The following is a 12,748-nucleotide window of genomic DNA, read 5'->3' on the forward strand; positions in this document are numbered from 1 at the left end:
GCATCTCTCCAGCCCCACGCAGAACTCTTCAAAAAAGACTGACCAATCCGGAACAGGCAAGCAACCAGGAATCCGAAGGAACAGCAGCACCGAATCTAGCCTCAGAGGATGCACATGTTTGTTAGGACGGAGGACAAAATCCAAAGGAGATACACATGAAATAAACCGAGGAACTGCAGAGAATATTTTCTTAAAAACTAGGCCAAAGAATACACATGGAGGGACCCATGGCTCCAGCTGCATATCTAGCAGAGGATGGCTTTATCTGGCTTCAATGGGAGGGAGGCCCTTCGTCTTGTAAGGCTTGATGCCCCAGTGTAGGAAAATGCCAGGGCTATGAGGTGGGAGTGGGTGGGTGGGTGAGTGGGGGAGCACCCTCATAGAAGCAGGGGAGGAGGGAGTGGGATAGGGGGTTTTTGAAGGGGAAACCAGGAAGGGTTGTAACATTTGAAATGTAAATAAAATAACCAAATTAAAAAAAAAAACCCTAGGAATTAAGTAAGTTTAGTTAGGTAAAATTTCTAGAAAATATTAGCTGAAATCTAAATCACACTGGATAGTTGTGGCCAAGTACGTGGTATCAAATGGATCTCCCACCATAAACAGCTACAGCATTGTACAGTAAACTATGTTCCCCTCGTCTTTCAGTCTGGCTTTCTGCCTTGGTGTCCACTGTAGGTAGTAAGAACTCAAAGGAGAAATAAATTGATGGAATGGCAGAAACGAGGCCACAATCCAAGGTCACTTTGTTAGTTTGGGGAGAGCACCAATGAAAACTACACAGAGAAGCCCCAACATCTGCTGAGTACCGGGAGCCATGAAATTAAGGCCAACAAAATCCCTACCTTCAAGAAAGTGGCATTTGTCTTAGTTGTGGTTTGTTGTGTGATAAAACACCGTGGCCAAAGAGCTTATTGCCACTTACACCTTATAGTCAGTCCATCCTCCCAGGAGGTCAGAAAAAAGACTTAAGTTGGGAACCTGGAGGCAGGAACTGATACAGAGGCCATGGACAAACACTGCTTGATGCTTGCACAGCCTCCTTATATACCCCAGTCCCACCTGCACAGCCTGCGTCTTGTATACCCCAGTCCCACCTGCACAGCCTGCGTCTTGTATACCCTAGGCTGACCTGTGCAGGAGTGGCACCTTCCACAATGGGATAGGCCCTCCTACATCCGTCCCTAATTAGGAAAATGCCTAACAGACTTGACCACAGGCCAGTTTTATGAAGGTATTTTCTCAATTAGTGGTCCCCTCCTCTCAGAGTATGTCTAGGTTTATGTCAAGTTGACAAAACCCACCCAGCACAGTTTTCATTGCACTCATTATGAAGTAAATAGTTTTATACCTACTAAGAAACTGAAAAATATGTCCCTCAGGTACAAGGGAAATTTCAAAGAAGTACACATAGAAAAGACCCCAGTATTTGAATTAGTGGATTAAAAATTCTGAGTAAGAAGAAAAGCAACATAAACTGAAAGACAAAAACTTTTAAAAGTCAAGGGAAATTATAGGACTAAAATTTTTTTTCACTGTTTGTGGTATATGTCAATAATCCCAGTACTAAGGGAGCAGAGGCAAGCAGAGCTTTGTGAGTTTCAGTCCAGCCTGGTCTACAGAGTTCCAGGCCAGCCAAGGCTACATAATAAGGGCTCATTAAAAAAAAATTTCAAGTAAGTATCTGTATGAGTCAGTGGAAGACTGGGAAAGAATAAAAGACTGCTAAACTTGAGGGCAGGAAGATACACACAGGAAAAATACATTTAGCTGTCACAGCATCTTAGTGACATGCAGCAGCACATAGAATAGCTCCCTAAGGATAACAGGAGGAAGGAAAGTGTAGGCACCAAAGGGACATTAGGGGGAAACAGCCAATTTCTATTCCATGAGCCAGAATCTCAAATTTGATAGCTCCTAAACAAAACCCACACTTGATGACATTTCTGGGAAAGTAACTGTCTTGAAAGCAGTAACCAAGCGTGAAGAGCACAGAGTGACATTCGTTCAAGTGACAGAAGCTGTGGGTGCCTCACCCATAAAATGCAAAGAGGAGGCTTAACCTGGTAGGCTTTATCCGAGAGAGAATCGAGAGAAGAATCGCGAGAATCGCCTTTCATCATCCTGGCAGTGGGGAAAGCGCTTGGAGATAAAGATTATCAGAGAGAAAGCAGCAGCAGACTTGCACCCTAGGAAGAACCAGTTGTCCAGAAGTGAAAAACAAAACCACCCCCAGAAAACCTGGATAGGTGCAAAATGGTCTTTCAGTAAAACGATGGTCCTCTTAAATGTATAAAAAGGTAATTAACTGATTAGAGCATAACAGCGTATTACTAAATTTATCATCAGAAAATAGTAAGTGGAAGGAGGATGCTGTGAAATCCTTATATCACTCCTGTGACATAGCAGTTACTTCAGCTAATGCGCAGTATAACCCATACGGCCATGAAGCAGATTAAATGCAATGACGGAAACGTGACTACCCATGAGCAAAGAAAGGACAAACAAGGGGAAAAACACTAAATAGAAAAATAATTACATAAATCTAACACGCAAACAATTGCATGCTATGGTGTGTGAATATGGTTGGACTCTGAAGGACGGGTTCATGTGTTCCAGGTTTGGTCCCTCGTGTTGTCCATGTTGGGGTTATGGGACTCTTTGCAGGTAGAATGTAGTGGGAAGCTCTTGGTCCTGGTGGACCCTGCTCTCAAGGGAAGACTGGTATCTTAGAATGAGTTGTTTAAAGAGAGCGCTAAACCCTGAACCATGCTTTTTTGCCTCATGTGGCGATGTGACCTTTTCCTCCCAACAACCAAAGCACATACACTGGTTGGACCTGGGCCTCTCGCACACATGTAGCAGATGAACAGCTTGGTCTTCATGTAGGTCCTGAACAACTGGAGTGGGGGCTATCCCAACAGCTGTTGCCTGTACATGTAGTATGTTCTTCTAGCTGGGCTGCCTTGTCTGGCCTCAATGGGAGAGGAAGCACTAGGCTGGGGGTATACCCGGGGTGGGGTGGGGGGAGGCACCTGCTCAGAGGAGAAGGGGAATAGGGGAAGGATTGTGGGTGGAGATGACTGTGGAGGAGGGCGGTTAGCAGGATGTAAAATGAATAAGTAAAAACCCTGAACCATGCTTATGTCTCATCGGGCGATGTGACCTTTACCTCCCACATAGGGTTCTATTTATAGCCCCAGCCACTCTGAGGCCTTTACCAGAGCCAAACTATATTAGTGCCATGTTTTTCAAAATCCAGAACTGAGAATTGAATAAATCTTTATAGTTACAAATATTGGGGTTGGTACTACAGCCCCATCAGTAAGGCACTTGCTCGGCAAGCACAGAGCTGACTGTGATCGTTTTAGCACCGCCCACACCTGTGATCTTAATGCAGGCAAGGAGATACGGGGTTCAAAGTCAGCCTGTGAGGTGTAAGAACTCTCAAAACAAATGAATAAACAAAAGTAAAAACAAAGTCACCCAGTTTCAGATATTTAGCTACAGCAATGACAGATTTTACATTAAATAGAATTCAACTCAACATTCCAACAAAATACTGGATTTTTTAAAATGGTCTCTCTTTTACCTTATTTTATATATATACATGTGAGACTCTTGTCCAAATATATGTCTGTACACACTTGGCCAGATCTCCTAGAACTGAAGTTAAAGATGGTTGTGAGCCAGCACGTGGATGCTGGGAATTGTACACAGGTTCTCTGGAAGAACAGTCAGAGCTAGTAACTGCTGAGTCATCTCTCCATCCCCTAAGTACTGAATTTTTAATGAATGGTATTTACTATCTAGTGATGATACACTTGACTCCTGAAGATATAGATAGTGTATACAAAAGATGATAGGGAATAAAAGCAGTAACAATAAGAAACTAGGATGCTCTGGCCTCAGGCAAAGTAGTCAACAAGGCCAGGAAAGCCACTAGATACCTTAATTGGAGTCATTAGGAGACAGAAGATGTAGAACAGTTTCAACAGGGAAATAACTTAAGCTCTTTTATCCATCTTAAAAGTACCAGAACAGGGGCTGGAGAGATGCCTCAGAGGTTAAGAGCATTGACTGCCCTTCCAGAGGTACTGAGTTCAAATCCCAGAAACCACATGGTGGCTCACAACCCCCTTTAATGAGATTTGATGCCCTCTTCTGGTGTTTCGGAAGATAGCGACAATGTACTCATATACATAAAAATAAATCTGTAAAAAACAGTAGCAGCACAATGGTAAGTTGACTAGCAAGAGCTGAAGAGAGTCCTAACAAAGGAACACCCAACCAACAACAGGTTTATTAGTTACTGTTCTCATCACTGTGACAAGAATACCCTACAGGAGCAATCGTTCTGCCTCCCAGATGGAAGGTGCAGTCCCTCAGGGCCCTACAGGCATGGAGTTGAGTTGTGATAGCTCTGTCACCTACCGGAGGAACATGACTGAGCTTTCATCAGGCCAGAAGCAGCAAGAGATGGAGGCTGCCTCCCTCCCTCCCTCCCTCCCCCGTTTCCTTTTTTAATTTTATCTTCCCAATTAATTTTTTTCTCTTCCTTTTCTTCCCAATTTTAGTTAGTCTGGCACAGCAGCCCATGGGATAGTCCCACCCACAATCAGGATGTGTCTTCCCTCCACGGTTAAACTTCTCTGGAAATACCCCCAGTGTCAATGAGAGGATTCCCAATCTAGCCTGTGGTCTGAATTTCGGTTCCCAGTAATGGGGGGGGGGGGGGAGGGAAACATCTGCAAATAGGCAGAACTCAAAAAGAAGAAAACGGGAGCAAATATTCTGTAGTTTAATAATTATCACAGTAACTTCACGTTAGGGGCTCCCTGCCCCCCCCCAGTCATACATTGCAACTTACTTACTTGCAACTTAATGATATTAGGGGAGCCTTTTGGAGGAGACTAACTGTGAGGGAACACCCCCTGCCACTTGATGCAGTACAAAGGGATTTTGGAAGCAGAGAGGCCTCTCCCAGACACTGACTATAGGGACCCAAATCAGAGTGGACCTGGACTCTTCAGCCTGCAGAACTGTGACGACTTCATATGGCTTATCCATTACCCAGTCTAGTGCATTTCATTACAGTAGCCCAAGACAGGTATGGTGGAGGAGCCGCTCTCACCACCTGGTCCTGACCCTTTTATTCTGGCTAAGGAAGAACTTGCCACGTTGTTTTCTCTAGGGAAGGTTCAGTCAAGCTATCCCACCATCGATGGTAGAAACTTCCTTACTACCGACTCTTTTGTTTGCTTATCATTGAGAATTTGGTGACTTGTAAACTGTATGTTCTTTTTGTCATACACTAAGGTCTTTCTTTTAATCTAGCCCTTCACTCTCTGTGTTTTAAATATGTATTCCTTGACTGCCAGTTAATTTGTAAATGTTCCACAGTGTATAGTTTGAGTTTTATATGTACCAAAGTTTTTTTAAGTTTCTTTTCTTAAACATCCATTCATTTATTCATATTTGTATTTAATGTATGAGCGCCCTATCTGCATGTACACCTACATGCCAGAAAAGGACATCAGATCCCATTACAGATGGTTGTGAGCCACCCTGGGTTACTGGGGATTAAACTCAGGACCTCTGGATAAGCCTACAGCGCTCTTAACCTCTGAGCCATCTCTCCAGCCCAAAAGGTTTTAATTCTTTGTGTTTAGGAGTGATCTGTTTATTTGCCATGTCTTCCATTGCTTTCAAACTTTGAAACATCTCTTCCAGTTTAACATTTTTGCCATGTTGGTTTTTTGTTTGGTTGGTTGGTTTTTGGTTTTTCGAGACAGGGTTTCTCTGTGTGTATCTATGGCTGTTCTGGAACTCACTTTGTAGACCAGGCTGGCCTCGAACTCAGAAATCCACCTGACTCTGCCTCCCAAGTGCTGGGATTAAAGGTGTGCACCACCACACCGGGCTGCCATGTTTTTAATGGTCTATATTTTCTTTTCTCTTTAAACTGTCTGGCTGTCATCGCAAACTCATGTTTTAACTACTTTATGCTTTCATATTCACCAGTGAGCTTTTCTAATTAAATAACCACACATGGATTTTCCTCTTTTTTAAAAAAAAAATCTAAGTATGTGTAAAAACACCACAGGGAAAAAACACCTACTTCATAACAAAACTAAAAACACTTTTGAGGTCTTTTTTTTTTATTAACTTACCTTTCAGATGAACTATTAAACACAGCTGGTTTGTCAGAATCATTTTTAGATTATATATTAATTTGAAATAATCCACCCTTATCCTAATATAGCTCTCCAGAGAGCAGATCCAGTAAGGTGTATTTACCAGAAGAGTTTTACGAGGAATTAACCTGGGTCAGTGGGGGCTCAGAAACCCTCAAGCTCTTCAGAGAGAGCGGACAGCTACAAAACTCTTAGTGGTTCCATTTTCATCAAGGTCCCTGTGGCCTGAGAACTGAGAGGCTGAGATCTAGTCTGTCGGCTGGCAGGGCCAACGACTCAGAAACCTGATGGTTCAATCAAAGACAGTCTTATGGAAGGGTTTCCGCTCACTCAAGAGAGCAATCTCTATATTCTTTTCCTGGATGCAAATGATTGGATGTGGCTTACCCATTCGGCAAAGACTGCTACCGATTTTAACGCGAATCTCATTGAAAAATATCCTCACAGAAGCATCCAGAATAATGCCTGACCAAATATCTAAATATCGTAGTCAAAATTACACAACATTCAACATCAGAATGCCTTTATAATTTTATCTCACCATCTCAACTATTTATTCTGCTCTCCTAAGATATACTGACTTCTCATATAATCTTTATTAGACCATAAATACTTATTAAGAGAGGAAATTTTCTCATCAACTTTTCAATCTGGCTGTTGTTGGTAGATGACAGAGACAGTTGAAGTCTTGGTCATTCTGAGAGTTACTCAGCTGATTCCCTTCAGTTTGGGGTTTTGTTTGTTTGTTTGTTGTTTGTGTTGTTGTTCTATAGACAATCATGTTATAGGCAAATGATCACAGAGATAGCCATGTTATTGTTCTTAGTGCTGTGTTTTGTATCATTGACTTATTAATGTCTTCCAGAACAATACAAAATATTAATACACACAGCAGAGATTGTTCCATAACCCAAATTTATATCTTCAAATCCTTCTGATTCACCTCATCAAATAATACAGTGCCTCTTCAGCTTCCTCACCTAACCTGTGGGGTTGGAAACACCGCAACCTGAGACTTCGATGATAGGTCAGGCCTTTGTCCAAACTGAGCGCTTGGAAGCTCTCAGCAGGATGAAATGTCCACAACTCTGAATTTCTGGGTTTTTTAAGAAGATTTGTTTATTTTATATATATGAGTGCACAGTAGCTGTCTTCAGACACACCAAAAATGGACATTAGATTCCATTACAGATGGTTGTGACCCACCATGTGGTTGCTGAAAATTGAACTCAGGACCTCTGGAAGAGCAGTCAGTGCTATTAACCACTGAGGAATCTCTCCAGCCCCAGAATTTCTGTTTTAATAAGATTTTTATTATCTCAAGTCAAAATGTGGCTATTAGTGTTAGACAAATTTCTTTGGTCTCCACCAACAGATTGGGAAAGGATCTTTACCTATCCTAAATCAGATAAGGGACTAATATCCAATATATATAAAGAACTCAAGAAGGTTGTCTCCAGAAAATCAAATAACCCCATTAAAAAATGGGGCTCAGAGCTGAACAAAGAATTCTCACCTGAGGAATACCAAATGGCAGAGAAGCACCTGAAAAAATGTTCAACATCCTTAATCATCAGGGAAATGCAAATCAAAACAACCCTGAGATTCCACCTCACACCAGTCAGAATGGCTAAGATCAAAAATTCAGGTGACAGCAGATGCTGGCAAGGATGTGGAGAAAGAGGAACACTCCTCCATTGTTGGTGGGATTGCAAGCTTGTACAACCACTCTGGAAATCAGTCTGGCGGTTCCTCAGAAAATTGGACATAGTACTACCGGAGGATCCAGCAATACCTCTCCTGGGCATATATCCAGAAGATGTCCAAACCAGTAAGAAGGACACATGCTCCACTATGTTCATAGCATCCTTATTTATAATAGCCAGAAGCTGGAAAGAACCCAGATGCCCCTCAACAGAGGAATGGATACAGAAAATGTGGTACATTTACACAATGGAGTACTACTCAGCTATTAAAAAGAATGAATTTTTGAAATTCCTAGGCAAATGGATGGACATGGAGGGCATCATCCTGAGTGAGGTAACCCAATCACAAAGGAACTCACACAATATGTACTCACTAATAAGTGGATATTAGCCCAGAAACTTAGGATACCCAAGATATAAGATACAATTTGCTAAACGCATGAAACTCAAGAAGAACGAAGACCAAAGTATGGACACTTTGCCCCTTAGAATTGGGAACAAAACACTCATGGAAGGAGTTACAGAGACAAAGTTTGGAGCTGTGATGAAAGGATGAACCATGTAGAGACTGCCATATCCAGGGATCCATCCCATAATCAGCCTCCAAACGCTGACACCATTGTATACACTAGCAAGATTTTGCTGAAAGGACCCAGATATAGCTCTCTCTTGTGAGACTATGCCGGGGCCTAGCAAACACAGAAGTGGATGCTCACAGTCAGCTATTGGATGGATCACAGGGCCCCCCAATGGAGGAGCTAGAGAAAGTAGCCAAGGAGCTAAAGGGATCTGCAACCCTATAGGTGGAACTACAATATGAACTAACCAGTACCCCCCTGGAGCTCATGTCTCTAGCTGCATATGAATCAGAAAATGGCCTAGTCGGCCATCAGTGGAAAGAAAGGCCCCTAAGTCGTGCAAACTTTATATGCCTCAGTACAGGGAAAAGCCAGGGCCAAGAAGTGGGAGTGGGTGGGTGGGGGAGTGGATGGGGGAGCGTGTGGGGGACTTTTGGGATAGCATTGGAAATGTAAATGAAATAAATACCCAATTAAAAGAAAAAGAAAAAATTCCTTTGGTCTCTGGAGTTCAGAAGAAAAGGAATTGAATCCTGAATAATCTCGAAGGTACTTCAGCATCCACAGATATGTCATTTTCTAGTTTGACCTCCACAGGAGGTGTGTGTTTTTTATGGACACCTTGTAATAATAATTAATCACATTACATTACTCTAAAAAATGTTGGTCATAGTAAGCTTTTTTTCTCTCTCTTGGCATTGGGAATTTTCTTTTCAATATTTATGTCTACTCATCCTGGGAAGAGTGAAGCCAGAGTTTTTATTATTTATGATGTAGGAATCAGATGAGGTAATTCATAAAAAGTGCCACACGTAATGTATAAAAATTGGGTACATACAGCTAATATTACTGTTATTGATAGTAGCCAACAGGCTTAAATGTGATTTGAATTTATAAAACTGTATTCTTTTTAAAATTTATTTATTTATATTCATGTACATTGGAGTTTTACCTGCATGTATGTCTGTATGAGGGTGTCAGACCCCCTGGAAGAGGAGTTATAGACAGTCATGAGCTGCCATGTGGGTGCTGGGAATTGAACCTGGTTCCTTTGGAAGAGAAGCCAGTGCTCTTAATCTGCTGAGCCATCTCTCCAGCCTGTAAAACTGTATTCTTAAAAAGATTACTTTTAAAGGTATATTTGCACGGATACCTCACCTGCATGTATGGCTGTGCACCACATTTGTGCCTGGTGCCCTCAGAGGCCAGAAGAAGCGCTGGATCCCTTGGAACTGGAGTCACAGGTAGCTGTCAGCTGCCAGTTCGGTTCTGAGAATTGAACTCAGGTCCTCTGCAAGAGTAACCAGTGCTCGTAACCACTGAATCCTAAAACTGTATTTCTAAAGGGCTTTTGAAAATATTTATGAGAGGGGTGATTTAAAAATAAAATAGTCATTTAATTGTGTGTGTGTGAACTATAGGGGACAACAATTTTAAAGTTACCTTCTCAGTTTTATTTTAAAACAGTTATTTGTTTAGACTTTATCTCTTTGTGAATTACATACCAACTCCTTCATGGTGTTCCTGGGCAGTTTGGCTTCACGTGGTGGGTTGGACAAAGTCTCAATCAAAAGACCCACACAAGTGGATATTATGGTCTGCAGCACCCCTCCTGAAAGTCTTCACAATTTAAAGATTCATTTTGCTTTATTATTTTTAACTACGTGTACGTACGTGTATCTGCGTGTTGGTATATGTATGGGATTCCAGGTGCCTGTGGAAGCCAGGAGGCATCAGATCCCATGGATCTGGAATTACAGAAGGTCCTTTGGAAGAGCAGCAAGTGCTGAGCCTCAAAGATTCTTAATAATTTGATTCCATGCTTTGTTTTGAAGTCGGTGGGAGAGTGAAGTTTGTGGATCAACTTACAGCCTCTGCTCACATGATACTCTCCCTCCTTCCCACTCCCTCTCAATCTGGATAGAATGGTTCCTTTGCCACCCTGTGCCTTGCCTGACCTAACCTACACTTCCAAGGCTATTTCTGCCACCCTCCATACCCTGGCAGAGCCCCGATAAAGGGGTAGGTTGGGAGAAAATTAGGCATCTATACTAAACAAAGCGAAGGCCACTGTGTCTTCACTTGCCCGTGTCATGGTATATTAGCTGGTTTCCATCCAAAGACCAAGCCAGTGAAGATGAATCCTCTTCACTGGTTTGGAGCCTTATAGGGTGAAGCTTGCAGTATTCTAGAAGGTTGTATTTTCCCATGGATTGGGGCAGCAGGACTAAGCAAGGACATGTCTGCCCTGACATCTCCTGGACCATGATGCTTCAGTACAGAACCTGGAGCCCAAGCTCGACCAGCAGCTCATTCTTTGGTGACAAGTTCCTGAGGGGGGGGATAGAGGGAATCAAAAAATGATGAATATAGGAAAGTTTCAGATCAGAAAGTCTTGAACAATCTATGCCTTATGCCAAGCAAGCTTGTTAAGGAACACAGCATCTTATATACTGTTTGCAGGGAGAGAACGGGACAGAGAAAGCTGATTAAGCAATGTTGTCACAGAGAACACAGGATAACTCAGACCCAGCTGCACTAGGGCTGACATAACCAAAACCCAAGGGTTAGAGGCAAGTTCCCAGAAACCACAGATTGACTCTTTTGAGGGTTTGGCCCCTGCCCCAGACTGGACCTTGTCAAGTCTGCCCCTGGGCAAAGGCACAGAACTAATATTTCCTTTTTCCTTTTATGAGGGCCTCTGAGAAATCCTCAGATTGGCCTGGCTCCCAACAGACACCAGAGATAACTTGACAGCAGCCAGCCCTAAGCAGAGGCATGCCCATCCTATGTCATGGGATAGAGTTCCAGGTACCTACGATGACACCTTGCCCACATCCTGTGTCAAGGAAGTGTTTCCTCAGCTAGTCTTATGAGGCATTGATGCTTTCCTCTGAACCTCCCTGAGCCTGGCTTGTGTGTGTGGTCTGAGCAATTGGATACAACATTTAGTACTGTGTCATGAGATAGATGTGTGATTTCAGTGAGTCTTCAGAGTAGTTGAATATTCTGAAATGTTTTTAAGGTGACATTTTAAAATACAAATGGTGAAAGTCATACTAATTATTTAACCATTTAAAAACAGTAACAGGGCCTTGCTATAGAGCCCTGACTGGATGAGAACTTAACTATGCAAAACAGGCTAGTCTTCAACTTTAGTAGTCTTCCTGCCTCAACCTCCCAGGTATACCACCACACCTGGCTATAATTATTTAACATTTTACAAATTTCATTGACATAGAGTGATGCTTAGTAGTAAGTAAAGAACATTAAAAATTGAGAGAAACCCCAGAAAAGTAATAACCTCTCTCTCTCTCTTCCTCTCTCTCTCTCTCTCTTTCTCTCTCTCTCTCTGTCTTTCTAAGTGGCTCTACATTTTTATTTTACTGTGGGCTCCAAAATTTATCTAGCTGATTCTTTCCTGAGATAAACTTTTTTAATGATCGTTGTCTTCTGTGAAAGGAAGCTTCATTGAGGGTGGGTGAAAGGTACTTGACTAGTAGAGAGAACAAAAGTACTTGGGGGTGAACTTAGTAATTCCATTGGTTTAGAAAACTGACAGTCATAGTTTTCTTTAGACTCCATGACCTCACCAACCAGCCTTACAGCACCAGGCATGAATTTTCTTGTTGAAAAGGCCCTATGTCCCCTTACATGACTGCTGGGTACCCCTCAAATGTAAGTGTCATTATGGTACCCTTGGAGATGTCTTGCCAGACTGGTGACTGGTGTGGGTCATAGGCTTTACAGTTGGGTGATTCTGCACAGCACCCCCAGATACTGTGAGAGCCAAGCCCTCCGTGAAGTTGTCAGGTCAGTCCAGCCTGATTCCTCCAAGTCCTGTGCCTAAAGTGTGTGGTGTCTTCAACAATAATCGCCAGCTTCTGAGAGGCAACCAATGGCTACAGCCTATAGGTTGTTGTTGTCGTCACTGTCGTTTTTAAGTCTCTTGTACTACCTTGACCAACAACTCAAAGGAAGGTTTCCTATTGGAGTTTTTTATGGCTCTTGGGGGAACATTATCACCGAAAGTAGTATAAGTTTACTCAACTATACACCTATATGTATATACATATATTTATAAAAACTATATGCGTATTCCTAGATAATTACAAAATAGTCCTATGGGTCTTTTTTAAGCAAGCCTAATGCTCTATGTCCCTTTACTGTCTTGCCCTTCCTACCCTTCTCAGTTACATCCTCACACACTTTCCCTATCCCCCCACAGTGCCTGTGTCCCACTACCCCTCCTTTAGAGTTCCTCCCC

This window comes from Mus musculus, chromosome 8, assembly GCF_000001635.26.
Source record: "Mus musculus strain C57BL/6J chromosome 8, GRCm38.p6 C57BL/6J".
In the NCBI taxonomy this organism is placed as follows: Eukaryota; Metazoa; Chordata; class Mammalia; order Rodentia; family Muridae; genus Mus; species Mus musculus.